General features: G+C 40.9%; 1 protein-coding gene and 1 non-coding gene across 3 annotated transcripts in view; one reads left to right on the top strand and one right to left on the bottom strand.

Moving 5' to 3' along the window:
* The window catches only part of KCTD6 (potassium channel tetramerization domain containing 6), a 58,489-nt gene that overhangs the window by 34,588 nt on the left and 1,198 nt on the right, over positions 1-22,703 (bottom strand). For both annotated transcript variants that reach the window (XM_061197085.1, XM_061197089.1), the window contains exon 2: positions 9,096-9,178. The gene's annotated coding sequence lies outside the window, so the exon portion shown is untranslated. The remainder of the gene's footprint in view (positions 1-9,095; positions 9,179-22,703) is intronic.
* TRNAG-CCC (transfer RNA glycine (anticodon CCC)) lies at positions 8,685-8,757 on the top strand. Its single transcript has one exon. It is a non-coding gene; the product is annotated as a tRNA-Gly (tRNA).

The raw sequence follows: 22,703 nt of genomic DNA, 5'->3' as shown, positions 1-22,703 counted from the left end.
CAAAATTAATGCACAGAGATCTCTTGCATTCCTATACAGTAACAACAAAAAGTCAGAAAGAGAAATTGAGGACACACTCCCCTTTACCATTGCAACAAAAAGAATAAGATACCTAGGAATAAACCTACCTAAGGAGGCAAAAGACCTGTATGCAGAAAACTATAAGACACTGATGAAAGAAATCAAAGACGATACAAACAGATGGAAAGATATACCATGTTCTTGGACTGGAAGAATCAACACTGTGAAAATGACTATACTACCCAAAGCAATCTACAGATTCAATGCAATCCCTATCAAACTACCAATGGCATTTTTCACAGAACTAGAACAAAAAATTTCACAATTTGTATGGAAACACAAAAGACCCCGAAGAGCCAAAGCAATCTTGAGAAAGAAAAACGGAGCTGGAGGAATCAGGCTCCCTGGCTTCAGACTATACTACAAAGCTACAGTAATCAAGACAGTATGGTACTGGCACAAAAACAGAAACATAGATCAATGGAACAGGATAGAAAGCCCAGAGATAAACCCACGCACATATGGTCACCTTATCTTAGACAAAGGAGGCAAGAATATGCAATGGAGAATAGATATCCTCTTCAATAAGTGGTGCTGGGAAAACTGGACAGCTACATGTAAAAGAATGAAATTAGAACACTCCCTAACACCATACACAAAAATAAACTCAAAATGGATTAAAGACCTAAACATAAGGCCAGACACTATAAAACTCTTAGAGGAAAACAAAGGCAAAACACTCTATGACATAAATCACAGCAAGATCCTTTCTGACCCACCTCCTAGAGAAATGGAAATAAAATCAAAAATAAACAAATGGGACCTAATGAAACTTAAAAGCTTTTGCACAGCAAAGGAAACTATAAACAATACGAAAAGACAACCCCCAGAATGGGAGAAAATATTTGCAAATGAAGCAACTGACAAGGAATTAATCTTCAAATTATACAAACTGCTCATGGAGCTCAAAATCAAAAAAACAAACAACCCAATCCAAAAATGGGTGGAAGACCTAAATAGACATTTCTCCAAAGTAGATATACAGATTGCCAACAAACACATGAAAAGATGCTCAACATCATTAATCATTAGAGAAATGCAAATCAAAACCACAATGAGGTATCACCTCACAACAGTCAGAATGGCCATCATCAAAAAATCTACAAACAATAAATTCTGGAGAGGGCGTGGAGAAAAGGGAACCCTCCTGCACTGTTGGTAGGAATGTAAATTGATACAGCCATTATGGAGAACAGCATGGAGGTTCCTTAAAAAACTAAAAATAGAACTACCATATGTCCCAGCAATCCCACTGCTGGGCATATACCCTGAGAAAACCATAATTCAAAAAGAGTCATGTACCACAATGTTCATTGCAGCACTATTTACAATAGCCAGGACATAGAAGCAACCAAAATGTCCATCGACAGATGAATGGATAAAGAAGATGTGGCACATATATACAATGGAATATTACTCAGCCATAAAAAGGAACAAAATTGAGTTATTTGTAGTGAGGTGGATGGACCTAGAGTCTGTCATACAGAGTGAAGTAAGTCAGAAAGAGAAGAACAAATACCGGATGCTAATGCACATATATGGAATCTAAAAAAAACGGTACTGATGAACCTAGTGGCAGGGCACGAATTAAGATGCAGACGTAGAGAATGGACTTGACGACTCAGAGGTGAAGCTGGGACGAAGTGAGAGAGTAGCATTGACATATATACACCATCAAATGTAAAATGGATGGCTAGTGGGAAGCTGCTGCATAGCACAGGGAGATCAGCTCGATGCTTTGTGACGACCTAGCGGGGAGGGATAGGGAGGGTGGGAGGGAGATGCAAGAGGGAGGGGATATGGGGATATATGTATACATACGGCTGATTCACTCTGTTATACAGCACAAACTAACACAACATTGTAAAGCAATTATATTCCAATAAAGATATTTAAAAAAATAAAAATAAATAAATTTTTAAAGTTATACACTCACTATTATAATACAGTTCATTTTTACACAGATCCTGAGATAATGTGGTGAAAACTTGTCTCCCTAAATTATGTAACAACCAGACATAGAATAAGACTGGTGTTATTCATTCACAGACACCTTCCAACCCCAGTGTTATAAAGAAGTTCTAATATATTAAACAAAATGACTTTCCTTTGGTCAAAAATGAATTTTCTAAGTCTAGTCAAGTAATCAACATCAAAATGTCTGGGATGCTATGAAGTGTTTCTTGTGCCCGGAAATGGGGGGTTTTATTTATCCTTTAAAAGTTCATAGTACAGCATGTGGGTGAAGCTTTCTGAGCAACCTTTCCCTTTGCTACTGCAAAGCCAAACTGTGGGCTCAGAGTCTGAGCTTTCCTTCCCACAAAATTGTGGCTAAGGCCAGAGAACAAAAGTATTTATACTTTTGGAGGCCCCGCTTTTCGTGAGTCACGTGGCAGCGGCCCTGATACTGTCCTTTCTGCACCTTCTGCCACTTGCTGCTTCCAGTCGAGTGGAGGAGGGCACCCTCTAGGGGTGAGACTGGGGAACAAAGTAGTCTCCAACCCCTGGGGAAGGGACTGTGGGAATTCACCTGGATGGGTTTTCCAAGGCAGCTACGCTTCTAAAGCTTCCAAAAACTGAAGTCTATCAATGCAGTGCCAGATGTAACCTAAGGCACTGATACGTGTGCATGCAAGTTTGTGCGAACACACTAATAAAATCTGAGTATCTCGGAAGGAGAAGCAGGAAACTAGTAACGGTGCTTGCCTCCTGGGAGAGAAATTCATAAGAGAGATGGGGATAGGGGGGAGACTCACTTTCCCTCCCCCCAAATTTATGATGAAAAACTTTCAAACATACAGAAAAGTTGAAAGAATAGTGCAATGAATTCCCACATGCTCACCACTGAGGTTCTACAACTGTTACCACTTACCATATTTGCTTTATCTCTATATTAATTTGCCTGAATTATTCGATTAGAGACTCACAGTAAAATCTTTATGTCCTTTGAATTTTGTACACAGTATATCATCTATCCAAATAAATAAATTTCTTAATAATAATAACCACCTCTGAGAGGTGTTGTGAGGGAGGATTACATTAAATAAGATATATGTAAATACCTGGCACAGTGCCAAGCACAGAGTACCTGCTCAATAAATAAATGCTAACTATAGTCATTCTCACATTTCTCTTCATTTGCTTTTAGTTCCCATAGTCAACTCATCGCCTTTGATCACCCCAAGGCAGGCAGCACAGACATGACAGGGCTGTTACGGAACAGAAGACAGGCCTCTAAAAAGCTCAGTGACTCCAAATTGGCCAGGCACCAAGGGCCCCCAGACGGGCCTAGCATCTGGGCCTTTTCCCAATTCAGCCCTCTTCCCACTTTTCCAAACTTCTCTCAACTCCTCAAAGGCTCCTGGCAGGTCCAGAGCAGGAGGGTCATAGTACCCTGTAGGGTGTATGACCACCCTGTTAGAAGCAGGCCAGGGAGCAGGGAGGAGGCCTAAAGTGGCCATGACAGTAAACCCTTCTGGGCTGCTCCAAGAAAATTGCTTCATGCCTACAAATATCCACCTTTTCCCACGGACTATCTTGTAATGAGTTTCACTAGTTTCTGATATCAAAAAGTAAAATAAATATAAAATATAATTTAGTATGTGGTAAAAACCAAATAGACATGCTACCTAGATCTCTAAATATATGTGTCATATAACAGATGTAATTCATAATATACATATATACAATACACATATATTAACATAATATATGTTAACATGTAATATACATGTTATCAGATAACATAAATATAAAATACAATTCAGTATGTGGTAAAACCAAGTAGTGAGCGATTCTATGCTAGCTAGGCCTCTTTTTTTCTCTACACACACTTATATGCAACATATATAACACATTATATTACATGTTATTTACAGTATATATGTACATTATATTACATTTATTAATTTATTTAGAGACCTAGTTAGCATCTCTGACTATGTGGGTTTTACCACATACTGAACTATATTTGGTCAGACTAATCCTTTTCCTCACCAGGGGAAACCAGTTGTAGATAAACCAGTGAGTCACCATTCGCTCTGCTGGCCATGACTAATATCTCTCTGGGGCCTCACACCTTCCTGCCAACTGCCCACGAACCCAGAGACTTCCTCCAGTCCTTGTGGAGGGAGAACCGGGGAAGGCACCTGCCCCTCAGTCCTATGAGGTAGGCACTACTATTATCCTCATTGCAATAAACTGAATGTATTGTCCCCCACAAAAGTCATATGTTGAAACCTAATGCCCAATGTGATGGTATTTGGAGATGGAACCTTTGGGAGGTGATTAGGTCATGAGGGCAAAGCCTTCATGAATGGTATCAGTGCCCTTATAAAAAAAGACCCTGGAGAGCTCCCTCACCCCTTCTGCTATCTGAGGACATTAAGACAGACATCTATGAACCAGGAAGCAGGCTGGTTGACACCAAATCTGCTGACACCTTGATCTTGGACTTTCCAGTCTCCAGAACTTTGAGAAATAAATTTATGTTGTTTATAAGTTACCTAGTCTATGGTATTTTGTTACAGTGGCCCAAAAAGACTCAAGACACCCATTTAACCAAAGAGAGATGAGGTACAGATGCCACGAGTAATGAGCTCAAGGTCACAAAGCTAGTAAGTGGCAGTGCTGGGATGCCAGTTTCTGCCAGTGGACCTTTAATACAGATCTCAATGTAGAAACGTGCACACATGAACTATATCAGCAAAAGTGTGGGGGAAAAGGCACTTTTAGATATTCCTCGTTGGAAAGTAAATTTGGAAATCAGTATGACAATACTGAACACAATTTAAAATGCACATAGTTACTTTGACCTTGAAATTCTTCCTCTAGAAATTATTCACAGATGCCTTTACATGGGTGTGCAAAAACATATGGACAAGACATTCCATTGCACCATGATTATAACAGTAAAGACCAGAAGACTAGGACATGGTGTAATAGGGCATCAGTTAAACAAATTATGATACAGCCACACTCTGGAACACTATACACCTGTGAAGATGAATGAGGGAAATCTACTTGCACTGATATGCAGAGCCCGCCAAGGTATATTTCTAATGAAAAAACAGCACAGGGCAGTACATGTGTCTTAAAAGGTAATATTTAAGCCAATGTACAGGGTGATGATTCCAGGAAAGATGGAGTAACACACTCTGCCCTATCTATCACACTAACCGCAACTACAAACCCTTTCAGAATGCATGGAGCAGTGACCTAAGGATTTTGAAAAGCAAATGGTAGCAGGTGAATCAGGGAAAGAGACCAGAATCCAAAGGTCCACAAAACTGGTGAGAAGTTCAGGTTTTTTCCCTTCAGTATTGCCCAGCGTGGATTCAAGTGCACCTGCTCAAAACTCAGAAGTGTTCATCAGGTGCAGACAGAAAGAGTTCCAAGAGAAGCCCTCTCTTTCTGATCTGAGGAGTATGTGTGTATGTGTGTGTGTGTGTGTGTGTGTGTGTGTGTGTGTGTGTGTGTGTGTGTGTGTGTGTGTGTGTGTTGGGGGTTGGGGAGTGGGGAATCAGGGGAATATTCCATTTTGGTTTTTGTTATTCTTGTTCTTTTTTCTGTTTTCCTGCCCCACCCTGCAGGCAATACCTTAGTGTTGGTGGCAGTAGTGGGTGGTCAGATGCTTAAAACTCTAATGGAAGGGAAATTTGTCTCTAACCAGAAGAGCTGTGATTCCAAGAGCATGGAGAGAATGCCATTGCTTTGTTTCTCTCCCTGTCCTCCCGTGGGCCCAGACGCAGACACAGCAGTAAGAAGTGCACAACAGAGCAGGGAAACTAAAGCCACACTGTTAGGGGCTGAATGGTCCCCCTCAAATTCATATATTGAAGTCATAACCCCCAGTATCACAGAATGTGACTACATTTGGAGATGGCCTTTAAAGCGGTAATGAGGGTAAAATGAAGTCATTAGGGTAGGGCCTAATCCAATATGACTGGTGTCATTATAAGAAGAGGGGTTTAGGACACAGACATGTATATGCACAGAGGAGAGACCATGTGAGGACACAGCAAGAAAGCAAGGAGAGAGGCTTCAGAGGAAATCAACCTTGCAGGAAACTTCATCGTGGAATTTCAGCCTTCAGAACCGTGAGAAAATAAATTTCTGTTGTTTTAGTCACCCAGTCTGTGGTATTTTGTTATGGCAGCCCCAGCAAACTAATACACCTATCTTTCTGGCTAGGGGACGAGGAAGGAAGGGTCTAGGGCATCAAAAGGTATTGAGAACATCATAGAGATGAGGGAGATCTAGAGAGACATCCCGGAAAGCTATGTATGACCTCCTGGGCTCACCCTGGAGCTTACATGTACAGATCTGACCCTAAACAGCATATCACAAGCCTTGCCATCTGAGCTACAAGGTAGCACACTACCACGGTCCCCGACTGACCATTGGGTAGCACACACGTGGGACTGATCCAAAGGGCACTGCAAATGCTTTAAAAACTGAGCTGACTTTGGAACCACAGCCCACAGCAGGCAGGTTGAAACTTGCAACCTGAACCGAACCTTCTGGATTACCTACAAAAATGTAAAATATCAACATTCTCTAGCCAGACTGACGAAGAAATAAAGACAAAAGACACAGGTTACTGGGGCTTCCCTGGTGGTGCAGTGGTTAAGAATCCGCCTGCCAATGCAGGGGACACAGGTTCGAGCCCTGGCCCAGGAAGATCCCACATGCCACGGAGTAACTAAGCCCGTGTGCCACAACTACTGAGCCTGTGCTCTAGAGCTCGCGTGCCACAACTACTGAGCCCACGTGCCGCAACCACTGAAGCCCACGCGCCTAGAGCCCATGCTCCGCAACAAGAGAAGCCACTGCAATGAGAAGCCCGCACACCACAACGAAGAGTAGCCCCCACTCGCCGCAACCAGAGAAAGCCCGCACACAGCAACAAAGACCCAACACAGCCAAAAATAAAAATAAAAAATAAATAAATTTATAAAATTAAAAAAAAAAAGACACAGGTTACTAATTTCAGGAATTAAAAAGGGGATATCGGGCTTCCCTGGTGGCGCAGCGGTTGAGAATCCGCCTGCCGATGCAGGGGACATGGGTTCGAGCCCTGGTCTGGGAAGATCCCACATGCCGCGGAGCAACTAAGCCCGTGAGCCACAACTACTGAGCCTGCGCGTCTGGAGCCTGTGCTCCGCAACAAGAGAGGCCACGATAGTGAGAGGTCCGCGCACCGCGATGAAGAGTGGCCCCCGCTTGCCGCAACTAGAGAAAGCCCTCGCACAGAAACGAAGACCCAACACAGCCATAAATAAATAAATAAATAAAATCTTAAAAAAAAAAAAAAAAAAAAAAAAAAGGGGGATATCACTACAGACCCCACAGACTTTAAAAGTGAATTTTGTGAACAAATCAACATATATAAATTTGGCAACTTAGATGAAATGGACTTATTCCTTGAAAAATAAAAACAACTGTAATTTACCCAAGAATAAAAAGATAACCTGAATAATCCTATATTCATTAAAGAAATAGAATTTGTAGTTAAAAGCTCTGTAAAGGGACTTCCCTGGTGGCGCAATGGTTAAGAATCCACCTGCCAATGCAGGGGACAGGGGTTTGATCCCCAGTCTGGGAAGATCCCATGTGCCGCGGAGCAACTCAGCCCATGCACCACAACTACTGAGCCTGCGCTCTAGAGCCCACGAGCCCCAACTACTGAGCCCACATGCCACAACTACTGAAGCTCACGCGCCTGGAGCCCATGCTCTGCAACAAGAGAAGCTACTGCAATGAGAAGCCCGCACACTGTAACAAAAAGTAGCCCCCGCTCACCACAACTAGAGAAAGCCCATGTGCAGCAACAGGGACCCAACACAGCCAAAAATAAATAAATAAATAAAAATTTTTAAACTTTAAAAAATATATAAATAAAAGCTCCATAAGAAAGGTACTTCCCTGGTGGTGCAGTGGTTAAGAATCCGCCTTCCAATGCAGGGGACGTGGGTTCAATCCCTAGTCGGAGAACTAAGATGCCACATGCGGCAGGGCAACTACTGAGCCCACACGCCACTACTAGAGAGCCTGTGTGCTGCAACTATAGAGCCCACGCACTGCAACTAGAGAGAAGCCTGCGCGCCACAACGAAAGATCCTGTGTGCTGCAACTAAGACCTGAAGCAGCCATAAATAAATAAATATATTTTTTTTAATTGTTGAATGATTAAATTGTAAAAAAAAAAAAATCTTATATACAAAAAAAAAAACCCTCCATAAAAAAGAAATCTCTGGATGTTTTCAAATATAAATTCTACCAAACATTTAAAGAAGAAATAAAACCAATTCTACACAACCTCTTTCAGAAAACAGAAGAGGAGGGAACACTTCCCAACTCATTTTGAGGCCACCATTACCCTGATACCAAAATCAGACAACAGAAGAAAACTATAGACCAATTATCTTTCATAAACATAGACAGAAATCTCCTCAACAAAAATTAGCAAATCAAAATCCAGCAATATATATGTGTGTGCATATGTGTATATGTACATACATATATCCCACTGTGACCAAGCAGGGTGTATACCAGAAATGCAATATTGGTTCAATATTTAAAAATCAATCAATGTAGGGACTTCCCTGGTGGTCCAGTGGGTAAGACTCTGCACTCCCAATGCAGGGGGCCCAGGTTCAATCCCTGGTCAGGGAACTTAATCCCGCATGCATGCCGCAACTAGGAAGCCTGCATGCCACTACTAAAGATACTGCGTGCCACAACGAAGATCCCGCATGCCGCAACTAAGACCCGACACAGCCAAACTAAAAACAAAATAATAAATATTTTTTAAAAATCAATCAATGTAATCTACAATGTTAACAAACTAAAGAAGAAAAATCAAATGATCATATAAATTGTTGCAGAAAAGGCTTGTGACAAAATTCAATGGCCATTCAGGATAAAAGAACTCAGTAAATTAGAAACAAAGGGAACTTCCTTTGCCTGAATAAGGATCTCTACAAAAAAATTAAAACAAACATCACACTTACTGGTAAAAGTTTGAATGCTTTTCCTCTAAGATGCGGAACAAGGCGAAGATGTTCCTTCTCACCACTCCTATTCAACATGGGTACTAGAAGGCCAACAAAAAAGGCAAGAAAAAGAAAGAAAAGACATAAATATTAGAAAGATAGAAATAAAATTGTCTCTTTCGCAGACAACATAATTGTCCAAGCAGACAATCCCATGGAATCTACAAAAAAATCTTCTAGAAATAACAAATGAGTTTAGCAAGGTTGCAGAACATTATGTCAACACCTGAAAATCAACTGCATTTCTGTATCTTAGCAGTAAACTACCAGAAACCAAAATTTTTAAAACATAACATTTACAATAGCCTAAAAACGACAGAAAATCTTAGGCATAAATCTAATAAACTATGTGCAAGATCTGTATGCTGACCTAAGTGTCCAACATCAGATGAATGGATAAAGAAGATGTGGCACATATATACAATGGAATATTACTCAGCCATAAAAAGAAATGAAATGGAGGTATTTGTAATGAGGTGGATGGAGTTAGAGTCTGTCATACAGAGTGAAGTAAGTCAGAAAGAGAAAAACAAATACCGTATGCTAACACATATATATGGAATCTAAGGAAAAAAAAAAAAGGTCATGATGAACCTAGTGGCAAGACGGGAATAAAGACACAGACCTACTAGAGAATGGACTTGAGGATATGGGGAGGGGGAGGGGTGAGATGTGACAGGGTGAGAGAGTGTCATGGACATATATACACTACCAAATGTAAAATAGATAGCTAGTGGGAATCAGCCGCATAGCACAGGGAGATCAGCTCGGTGCTTTGTGACCACCTAGAGGGGTGGGATAGGGAGGGTGGGAGGGAGGGAGATGCAAGAGGGAAGAGATATGGGAACATATGTATATGTATAACTGATTCACTTTGTTATAAAGCAGAAACTAACACACCATTGTAAAGCAATTATACTTCAATAAAGATGTTTAAAAAAAAAAAAAAGATCTGTATGCTGAAAACTACAAAAGCCTGATGAAAAAAATCAAAGAAGACTGAAGTAAATGGGATACCAGTTCTTTCCAAAATGTTCTATAGATTCAACACTATTCCAATCAAAATTCTATCAAGATTTTTTTTTGTAGCTGCAGTTAAGCTGATTGTAAAACAACTTTGAAAAGGAAATGCTGGAAGACTCACATGACTTGATTTAAAAAATTACTGTACAGCTGCAGTAATTAAGACAGTGTAATACTGAAAAAGGGATAAACACAGAGATCAATGAAACAGAACAGAGTCCAAAACCAGAAACCACTCAAAACAACCAACTGATTTTTGCACAAAGGTGCAAAGGCAATTCAATGGATGAAAGATGGTCTTTTTACCAAACAGTGTTAAACAATTGGACATCTATATGTAAAAAAACTCTGGACCTAAACCTCACAACTTATACAAAAATTAACTCAAAATGGACCATAGAGCTAAACGTAAAACTATAAAACTGTAGAAGAAAACATTAAAGAAAAGCTTTACAACCTGGTGTTAGGCAGAGTTCTTAGACATGACACCAAAACATGAACCATAAAAGAAAATTTTGGTAAATTGAATTTCATCAAAATTTAAACCTTTTCTCTGAAAGACAGTGTTGAAAGAATGAAGAGATATGTCACAGACTGGGAGAAAATACAGCGGGCCCTCAGTATCCGCAGATTCCACACCTGCAGATTCAACCAACAGAGGATTGTGTCAGAGGTCCTACTGCTAGAAATTGATAAGAGGCCGGACAAGGAACTCGGGCAAGGCTTTATTGGGACTCGGGCTGCAGCACGAGGGAGTGAGAACAAGTAACAGCTACCCTTGCTCACTCCCCGAGGGGGGTGGTGAGCTGGTTCCTTAAATGGGGTAAGGTTAGAGGCGGGCTGGCTTAGATGTTCTGCCCACCCCCTTGGTGGTGCTGTGTGCAGGGATCATCAGGGTACCCTGCTTTTGCTCTGGGCACCTCAGAAGTGGCAGCTGGGTTTTGGCCTTTTTGCATCTTATTGTTCACACTTTGCCCCAACTGCACACGCATGCAGTTATTTTTAGTCCCTTATACTTTCTTTGTATTTTATTGCCGAAGGAGATGTTTGTCCAGGTGCAAGCACTCCAGTAGAGGGTCCCAGATCCCAGGTCCTAGCCTGTCTCACTACTATAAGGGACTTGAGCATTCACAAATTTAGGTAACCTCAGGATGGGAGAGGTTCTGGAAACAATCCCCTCGCAGATACCAAGGGATGACTGTATTTGCAAATCGCATATTCAACATACAGCTTATATCCAGAATATACACATATACATACAAACACACACACACACACACACACACACACACACATATATAAAACTCAACCTTAAGAAAACAAACAACCCAAGAAAAAATGGGCAAAGACTTAAACAGACATTTTACCAAAGATGATATACAAATGGCTAATAAGCAAACGAAGAGATACTTAACATCATTAGCCATTAGGGAAATGAAAATCAAAACCATTATGAGATATCACTGCACACCCATTAGAAAGGCAAAAAACAAAAACAGACAAATTATAACACCAAGAGTTGGTGAGGATGTGGAACAACTGGGACTCTCCTACACTGTTGTTGAGAATACAAAATGGTACTCCAGAAAACAGTTTGACAGTCTCTTAAAAGTTAAATATACACTTGCATATGACCCAGCAATCCCAATATCGCATGGTAGAGAAATAAGAATGTATGTTCATACAAAATTCTGTAGAAAAATTTTATATTAACTCTATTCATCATCACCAAAAACTGGAAACAACTAAAATGTCCTTTAACAGGTAAACGGATGAACAAACTGTGGTGCGTGCATAAAACAGAATACTACTCGCAATAAAAAAGAATGGACTATCCATACACGTGACAACACAGATGAATCTCAAAGGCATTGTGTTGAGTGAAAGAAGCCAGTCTCAAAAAATTATATACTATGTGATTGCATTTATATAACATTCTGAAAAAGGCAATAGTGTGGCAACAGAGACACAGATTAGGGGTTGTCAGGCATTAGGGATGGAGGGTGTGGTGTCACAAGGACAGCCAGAGGGAGTTTTGGGGGTCATAGAGCAATTGTGTATGCTGATTGTGGCTGTCATTACCCAAATCTATACCAGCTTAGAAACACACACACACACACACATTTAATTTTACTATATGCTCATTAAAAAAATATTTTTAAAAACCTAACATTTGTGTAAAGAAAGGGCTTATACATAAATAGCCCTTCTCTGTAAACAGACAGAAGAAATGAGTAATGGTGGCTGCCGCAGCAGGGGGCAGAGGCAGCGTAACTGAGGTTCAGGAGCAGGAAGGACGATTACTTCGTACCTTTCTGTACTACTTGAATTTTTTTTCCTGCAATGGGATGAATTTCCTATTCAAAACATTTTTGAAATTTAAAATAAAATATAAAACAAAGTGTATATGGATATATTGGAATAAAATATGCAAAAATTATAAAAGATATTTTGCTCAGAAATGGGATAGAGAGTCTCCTTTTGGGAAAATGAAAAAGTTTTGGAGATGGATGGCGGTGGTAATTGAACAGCAGCGTGAAAGTATTTAATGCCACTGAACTGCACACTTGAAAATGGTTAAGGGACTTCCCTGGTGGCACAGTTGTTAAGAATCCACCTGCCAGTGCAGGGGACACAGGTTCGAGCCCTGGTCCGGGAAGATCCCACATGCCACAGAGCAACTAAGCCCACGAGCCACAACTACTGAGCCTACGCGCCTAGAGCCCGTGCTCCGCAACAAGAGAAGCCCACGCACCGCAACTAAGAGTAGCCCCCGCTCGCCGCAACTAGAGAAAGCCTGCGTGCAGCAACGAAGACCCAACGCAGCCCAAAATAAATAAAATAAAATAAATTTATTTTTTAAAAAATGGTTAAAAAAGGCTTCCCTGGTGGCGCAGTGGTTAAGAATCCGCCTGCCAATGCAGGAGACACAGGTTCGAGCCCTGGTCCGGGAAGATCCCACATGCTGCAGAGCTACTGAGCCCGCGTGCCACAACTACTGAAGCCCACGTGCCTAGAGCCCATGCTCTGCAACGAGAAGCCACCACGCACCGCAACGAAGAGTAGCCCGCGCTCGCCACAACTAGAGAAAGCCCGCGCACAGCAATGAAGACCCAACACAGCCAAAAATAAATTAAAAAAAAAAAAAAGGTTAAAATGGTAAATTTTATGTTATTCATATTTTATCACTATATAAAACAATCTAATTAGAATATGAGCAAAAATCTTGAACAGACACTTCACCAAAGATGGATGGCAAATAAGTATGTAGAAAGGTGTTCAACATCATTAAATATTAGGGAAATGCAAATCAAAATCACGAGGGATATCACTATACATCTATTAGAATGTCTGAAATAAAAATTATTGACAATATCAGGTGCTGGCAACGACCCCAGAGCAACTGGATGTCTCCTACACTGCTGGAGGAACCCTAAAATGGTACAGCCACTCTGGAAGAACAGTATGGCAATTTCTTAAAAGTTAAACATACACTTAACATACAATCATACTGCTGGATACCTAAAGAAATGAAAATTTATGTTCACACAAAAAGCTGTAAACCAATGTTCACAGCAGCTGTATTGGAAATAGCTAAAACTGAATACAACCCAGAAGTCCTTCAGTGGATGAATGGATAAACTGATATAGCCATACAGCTGTTAAGCAATAAAAAAGAATGAAATATTGATACATGCAACTACTTGCACGGATCTTGGGGCATTAGGCTGAGTGACAATAGTCAATTGCAAAGAGTTACATATTGCATGATTCCATGAAATAACAAATTATAGTGTTTGAGAAGAGATTAGTGGTTACCAGGAGTTAGGGGTTGGAGAAAGTGTATCTATGAGGTAACACGAGGGAGTTTCTCTGTAGTGATGGAAAAATTCTATATTCTGATTGTGCTGGTGGTTACATGAATTTGTACTTATGATAAATTTCCGTAGTACTACACACACACACACACACACACACACAAATGCATATAAAAATTGATGAAAGCTGAATAAAGTGTCTACCTGAGTTAATAGTATTGTACTAATGTTAATTCTGGGTTTTGACAACGTACTATGGTTATAAAAAATATTACCATTGGGCAAAGCTGGATGGAAGGTATATGAAAACTCCTGCACACTCTTTGTATTTTTGTTCTTCTTGTGAGTCTTAAGATCTCTCAAGAGAAAAATTTATGAGAAAAAAAAAGAGGAGTAAATTATTAATACTTAACATGGATGAATCAATCTCAGTAACATTTTGCTGAGCTAAATAAGCCAGACACAAGAGCACATGGTGTATAACTCCATTTGTTTCAAGTTCTAAAACAGGCCAACAGAAATATGACTATGGAAACCAGATCTGTGTTTGCCTGTGAGGTGATGTGTGGGGAATAACTTAAGAGGAGACATGAGAGAACTTTCTGGGGTGGTGGAAATGTGCATTTTACTGTGTTTAAGTTACACCTAAAAAGATGGAGGAGCGAGAAGTCCTCTTTAATAAACCTTGCTTGCAATGACCAAAATACAAACAAACAAAAAAAAACCACCACGAAAAAAATATTGGTCAAGCCTGTGGAGATCGAAAACTTTGGATAAAGGACTTTCTGATGACTGACAACCCAAAGAGACTGGAGGACAAATGTTCCTGGAACTTTGGGAAGATTTAATTCCAAGAGAAAAGTGGCCTAGTTGGCCAACTTACACTTTCCAATCCCTTTCTGTAAAATCCAGCGAGCATATAAATGTAGAGTGGCTTTAAAAAGATAACGGATTTAAAATTCAGCACTTCCGGTACTTCCCTGGTCACGCAGTGGTTAAGAATCCACCTGCCAATGCAGGGGACACGGGTTCAAGCCCTGGTCTGGGAAGATCCCACATGCCGCAGAGCAACTGAGTCCATGCACCACAACTACTGAGCCTGCGCTCTAGAGCCCGTGAGCCACAACTACTGAGGCTGCGTGCCACAACTACTGAAGCCCGCGCACCTAGAGCCTGTGCTCCGCAACAAGAGAAGCCACTGCAATGAGGAGCCTGTGCACCACAACAAAGAGTAGCCCCGCCGCTCACTCCAACTAGCAAAAGCCCGCGCACAGCAACAAAGACCCAACACATCAAAAAAATAAATAAATAAGTTTATTAAAAAACTAATGATAAAATAAAATAAAATTCAGCACTTCCATCTTTTGTGCTTTTTACTCCGAAACATAAAATTATGCCTAGCTTTTCCAAACTGGCCATTTATAAAGTTTAAAAGGAAAGCACATATACTGATGAAGATACTAAATGTGTCTGAAATGTCCACAGTCATTATTTTAAAAGGAAATTCTCACCTGAGGCCAGCTGAGTCCTCTGGAGTCGCCACGGCCTTCCTGACTAAACTGGCCAGACTAGCTGCAAGGACTCAGGGTTCCTGGCTTTTTGGGATCTCTGTGTAAATACAGCCCAAGAATCCTGTCCTTTGTCTAGATCAAAGGACAGGATTCTGGCTTCTCTTTGGGTCACTGTTCCCTTACCTGATGTCTCCTTTTGCTTTGTAATTTTCATCCTGAAATCTTTTTTTTTTTTGGCCATGCTGCATGGCTTGTGGGATCTTAGTTCCCCAACCAGGGGTTGAACCCATGCCCCTGCAGTGGAGTGTGGAGCCCTAACCACTGGACTGCCAGGGAATTCCCAATCCTGAAATCTTTTAGTGCTGGATGGTGGGACAGATGGGAGTGGTGGGAGAACTGACACACATTTTCATTCTGAGTAGAACCCAGGAATCCGTGAGGGCTGACATCTCAAATTCAGGGATTTCCCAGGGACGCCATGGCTGTCTGGAAACTGCTGGGGTCTCCTGCCAAGAACTTGCCAAGTAGAGAATGTTGCTCACCGTCGTGCTCTACAAGTATTGAGTCATTAGCCACTGCAGTCTCTGACCATCAACATACCCTGAAAGGTGTTCAGGACAGAGACTGACAATGAGGTACTCTATGCTCTGAGAAAACTGGCGAAACAGGCCTTCAAATAAATAGTTTCAGGAGAAAAATTTATGAACCCAATTTCTTGTATCTTACTATACTTAGAAAAGCACTAAAAATCATTAACTAGGGCTTCCCTGGTGGCGCAGTGGTTGAGAATCTGCCTGCCAATGCAGGGGACACGGGTTCGAGCCCTGGTCTGGGAAGATCCCACCTGCCGCGGAGCAACTAGGCCCGTGAGCCACAACTACTGAGCCTGCGCGTCTGGAGCCTGTGCTCTGCAACAGAGAGGCCGCGACAGTGAAAGGCCCGCGCACCGCGATGAAGAGTGGCCCCCGCTCGCCACAACTAGAGAAAGCCCTCGCACAGAAACGAAGACCCAACACAGGCAAAAATAAATAAATAAATAAATTTATTTATTTAAAAAAAAAAAATCATTAACTAAAATATCTACTCATGACTAGCAGTAACCTTCTACCAAGATGTGTGCTTGACTGCATACCCTTCTCCAAAATCATGTATGTGCTGACCTCCCCTCTTACCTGTTCGGAGCAGTTCCTCAGCCCCATCTGAGAGGCAGTCTCCTGGGCTATAGTCCTCAGTACATCCCCAAATAAAACGAAACTCACAGCTCTCACGTTGTGCGCTTTTATTTCAGTCCACAGACTGAAGGGACTAGAGGACGGTGCCAGATGAGGGAGACAGAAGGTCTTGACTTCATACCTTAGAGACTATCTCTCCATTTTAAAGATGATGAAGCAGAGGCCGAGAGACTAAAGGCCATCTCTATGCAGCTGCGCCCAAATTTATTTCTCTAGCGCTACCTAGCCTCTAGCTCCAAGCTTCTATATTCAACCTGGGTATGATCCAGTCATCTAAATACAGCTTATTCAGAATGGATTCTTACCTCCCACCTGCTCTCAGGCTCCCCCCCTCCATCCAACAACAACAAAAAACCCCAAAACCTTCCTCCACTCTTCCCCTTTCCTCACGGCAATCCTATTGATCCCAGTCTGAAATAGTTCTCAAACCTGTCCCCTCCTCTTCATGCTGAAACTGCCCTCTAGACCAGCTCTCCCTCTGCCAAAGACTCCCTGGGGTCTCCCTGCTCATCCCCCTCTTTTCATTCTCACTCAGCAACCAGACCCACTCCTGTGACCTAGTCGCTGCCCTGCTGCACTGGCTTCCCAGAGCCCTTACAGTAAACCCAGATTCTGACGTTGCAGACCAGCAGCCCGCAGCCCTCAGGAAAGTTTTTGGAATGTCCTGGGGAAGAGTGAGGACTGAGGGAGTCCCCAGAGGTCCCACTTGACCCCCCCCTACCCCCTCCCCACCTCCCAGCCCCACCCCAGTCGAAATGAGACCAAGGAGAGGAGGCTTCCAGAGGCTTCCCTAGTAGGGTGTTTGGCCCCATAAGTCCCTCTCTAAATGCGGGTTGTTGTAACTCCCTCCCAGGCGGGACCCCAACTTCCACTTTAGGAAGCAGTGGGAAAAGACTGCCCTTCAGAGTCAGACAATCCTAAAGCCAAATCCTGGCTCATTTAACCAATCCCAGCTTCAGTCTACCCACCTGAGAAATGGAGCCCATAATAATAACACTAATTACCTGAGAGCGTTCTTGTGAGAATTAAATAACACAATGCCTGGCACACATGAAAGCTCTTGTTCACATTCTAAAGAACCAACAGAGAGGAGGACCTTCAAGATGGCGGAGGAGTAAGACGTAGAGATCACTTTCCTCCCCACAGATACATCAAAAATACATCTATGTGTGGAACAACTCCTACAGAACACCTATTGAACAGTGGCAGAAAACCTCAGACTTCCCAAAAGGCAAGAAACTCCCCACATACCTGGCCATGTGGCTGACAGGGTCTTGGTGCTCCGGCCGGGTGTCAGGTCTGAGCCCCTGAGCAGGGAGAGCTGAGTTCAGGACATTGGACCACCAGACACCTCCCGGCCCCACATAATATCAATAGGTGAGAACTCTCCCAGACATCTCCATCTCAACGCTAAGACCCAGCTCCATTCCATGACCAGCAAGCTCCAGTGCTGGACACCCCATGCCAAACAACTAGCAAGACAGGAACACAACCCCACCCATAGCCAGAGAGGCTGCCTAATATCATACTAAGTTCACAGACGCCCCAAAACACACCACTGGACACGGTCCTGCCCACCAGAAAGACAACATCCAGCCTCACCCACCAGAACACAGGCACCAGTCCCCTCCACCAGGAAGCCTACACAACCCACTGAACCAACCTTACCCACTGGGGGCAGACACCAAAAGCATTGGGAACTACGAACCTACAGCCTGTGAAAAGGAGACCCCAAACACAGTAAGTTAAGCAAAATGAGAAAACAGAGAAATACACAGCAGATGAAGGAGCAAAGTAAAAACCCACCAGACCAAACAAATGAAGAGGAAATAGGCAGTCTACCTGAAAAAAGAATTCAGAGTAATGATAGTAAAGACGATCCAAAATCTCGGAAATAGAATGGAGAAAATACAAGAAACATTTAACAAGGACCTAGAAGAACTAAAGAGCAAACAAACAGTGATGAACAACACAATAAATGAAATTAAAAATTCTCTAGAAGGAATCAGTAGCAGAATAACTGAGGCAGAAGAACGGATAAGTGACCTGGAAGATAAAATAGTGGAAATAACTACCGCAGAGCAGAATAAAGAAAAAAGAATGAAAAGAATTGAGGACAGTCTCAGAGACCTCTGGGACAACACTAAATGCACCAACGTTCAAATTATAGGGGTCCCAGAAGAAGAAGAGAAAAAGAAAGGGACTGAGAAAATATTTGAAGAGATGATAGTTGAAAACTTCCCTAATACAGGAAAGGAAATAGTCAATCAAGTCCAGGAAGCACAGAGAGTCCCATACAGGATAAATCCAAGGAGAAACATGCCAAGACATATTAATCAAACTATCAAAAATTAAATTCAAAGAAAAAATATTAAAAGCAGCAAGGGAAAAGCAACAAATAACATACAAGGGAATCCCCATAAGGTTAACAGCTGATCTTTCAGCAGAAACTCTGCAAGCCAGAAGGGAGTGGCAGGACATATTTAAAGTGATAAGAGGGAAAAACCTACAACCAAGATTACTCTACCCAGCAAGGATCTCATTCAGATTGGACGGAGAAATTAAAACCTGTACAGACAAACAAAAGCTAAGACAATTCAGCACCACCAAACTAGCTTTACAACAAATGCTAATGGAACTTCTCTAGGCAGGAAACAGAAGAGAAGGAAAAGACCTACAATAACAAACCCAAAACAATTAAGAAAATAGTAATAGGAACATACATATTGATAATTACCTTAAATGTAAATGGATTAAATGCTCCAACCAAAAGACATAGACTGGCTGAATGGATACAAAAACAAGACCCATATATATGCTGTCTACAAGAAACCCACTTTAGACCTAGGGATACATACAGCCTGCAAGTGAGGGGATGGAAAAAGATATTCCATGCAAATGGAAATCAAAAGAAAGCTGGAGTAGCAATTCTCATATCAGATAAAACAGACTTTAAAATAAAAACTATTACAAGAGGCAAAGAAGGACACTACATAATGATCGAGGGATCAATCAAAGAAGAAGATATAACAATTGTAAATATTTATGCACCCAACATAGGAGCACCTCAATACATAAGGCAAATGCTAACAGCCATAAAAGGGGAAATCGACAGTAACACAATCATAGTAGGGGACTTTAACACCCCACTTTCACCAATGGACAGATCATCCAAAACGAAAATAAATAAGGAAACACAAGCTTTAAATGACACATTAAACAAGATGGACTTAATTGATATTTATAGGACATTCCATCCAAAAGCAACAGAATACACTTTCTTCTCAAGTGCTCATGGAACATTCTCCAGGATAGATCATATCTTGGGTCACAAATCAAGCCTTGGTAAATTTAAGAAAATTGAAATTGTATCAAGTATCTTTTCCGACCACAATGCTATGAGACTAGATATCAATTACAGGAAAAAACATGTAAAAAATAAAAACACATGGAAGCTAAACAATACACTACTAAATAACCAAGAGATCACTGAAGAAATCAAAGAGGAAATCAAAAAATACCTAGAAACAAATGGCAATGAAAACATGATGACCCAAAACCTATGGGATGCAGCAAAAGCAGTTCTAAGAGGGAAGTTTATAGCAATACAATCCTACCTCAAGAAACAGGAAAAATCTCAAATAAACAACCTAACCTTACACCTAAAGCAATTAGAGAAAGAAGAACAAAAAAACCCCCAAAGTTAGCAGAAGGAAAGAAATCATAAAGATCAGATCAGAAATAAATGAAAAAGAAATGAAGGAAACAATAGCAAAGATCAATAAAACTAAAGGTTGGTTCTTTGAGAAGATAAACAAAATTGATAAAACATTAGCCAGACTCATCAAGAAAAATAGGGAGAAGACTCAAATCAATAGAATTAGAAATGAAAAAGGAGAAGTAACAACTGACACTGCAGAAATACAAAGGATCGTGAGAGATTACTGCAAGCAACTCTATGCCAATAAAATGGACAACCTGGAAGAAATGGACAAATTCTTAGAAAAGCACAACCTTCTGAGACTGAACCAGGAAGAAATAGAAAATATAAACAGACCAATCACAAGCACTGAAATTGAAACTGTGATTAAAAATCTTCCAACAAACAAAAGTCCAGGACCAGATGGCTTCACAGGCAAATTCTATCAAACATTTAGAGAAGAGCTAACACCTATCCTTCTCAAACTCTTCCAAAATATAGCAGAGGGAGGAACACTCCCAAACTCATTCTACAAGGCCACCATCACCCTGATACCAAAACCAAATAAAGATGTCACAAAAAAAGAAAACTACAGGCCAACATCAGTGATGAACATATATGCAAAAATCCTCAACAAAATACTAGCAAACAGAATCCAACAGCACATAAAAGGATCATACACCATGATCAAGTGGGGTTTATCCCAGGAATGCAAGGATTCTTCAATATATGCAAATCAATCAATGTGATACACCATATTAACTAACTGAAGAATAAAAACTATATGATAATCTCAATAGATGCAGAAAAACCTTTCGACAAAATGCAACACCCACTTATGTTAAAAACCCTCCAGAAAGTAGGCATAGAGGGAACTTATCTCAACATAATAAAGGCCGTATATGACAAACCCACAGCCAACATCGTTCTCAATGGCAAAGAACTGAAACCATTTCCACTAAGATCAGGAACAAGACAAGGTTGCCCACTCTCACCACTATTATTCAACATAGTTTTGGAAGTTTTAGACACAGCAATCAGAGAAGAAAAAGAAATAAAAGGAATCCAAATTGGAAAAGAAGAAGTAAAGCTGTCACTGTTTGCAGATGACATGATACTATACATAGAGAATCCTAAAGATGCTACCAGAAAACTACTAGAGCTAATCAATGAATATGGTAAAGTAGCAGGATACAAAATTAAGGCACAGAAATCTCTTGCATTCCTATACACTAATGATGAAAAATCTGAAAGAGAAGTTAAGGAAACACTCCCCTTTACCATTGCAACAAAAAGAATAAAATACCTAGATACCTAGGAATAAACCTACCTAAGGAGACAAAAGACCCCTGTATGCAGAAAACTATAAGACACTGATGAAAGAAATTAAAGATGATACAAACAGATGGAGAGATACACTATGTTCTTGGATTGGAAGAAACAACATTGTGAGAATGAGTATGCTACCCAAAGCAATCTACAGATTCAGTGCAATCCCTATCGAACTACCAATGGCATTTTTCACAGAACTAGACAAAAAATTTCACAATTTGTATAGAAACACAAAAGACCCTGAATAGCCAAAGCAATGTTGAGAAAGAAAAACAGAGCTGGAGAAATCAGGCTCCCCTGACTTCAGACTATACTACAAAGCTACATTAATCAAGACAGTATGGTACTGGCACAAAAACAGAAACATAGATCAATGGAACAGGATAGAAAGCCCAAGACATAAACCCACGCACATTTGGTCACCTTATCTTTGCTAAAGGAGGCAAGAACATACAATGGAGAAAACTGCCTCTTCAATAAGTGGTGCTGGGAAAACTGGACAGCTACATGTAAAAGAATGAAATTAGAACACTCCCTAACACCATACACAAAAATAAACTCAAAATGGATTAAAGACCTAAATGTAAGCCCAGACACTATCAAACTCTTAAAGGAAAACAAAGGCAGAACACTCTTTGACATAAATCACAGCAAGATCCTTTTTGACCCACCTCCTAGAGAAATGGAAATAAAAAGAACAACAGACAAATGGGACCTAATGAAATTTAAAAGCTTTTGCACAGCAAAGGAAACCATAAACAAGATGAAAAGACAACCCTCAGAATGGGAGAAAATATTTGCAAACAATGCAACTCACAAAGGATTAATCTCCAAAATATACAAGCAGCTGATGCAGCTCAATATCAAAAAAACAAACAACCCAATCCAAAAATGGGCAGAAGACCTAAATAGACATTTCTCCAAAGAAGATATACAGATTACCAACAAAC

This window comes from Eubalaena glacialis, chromosome 7 (assembly GCF_028564815.1).
Source record: "Eubalaena glacialis isolate mEubGla1 chromosome 7, mEubGla1.1.hap2.+ XY, whole genome shotgun sequence".
NCBI classification, from domain to species: Eukaryota; Metazoa; Chordata; class Mammalia; order Artiodactyla; family Balaenidae; genus Eubalaena; species Eubalaena glacialis.
Note: the sequence above shows the minus strand (reverse complement) of the source record. Positions and strands in the feature narration are given on the sequence as shown.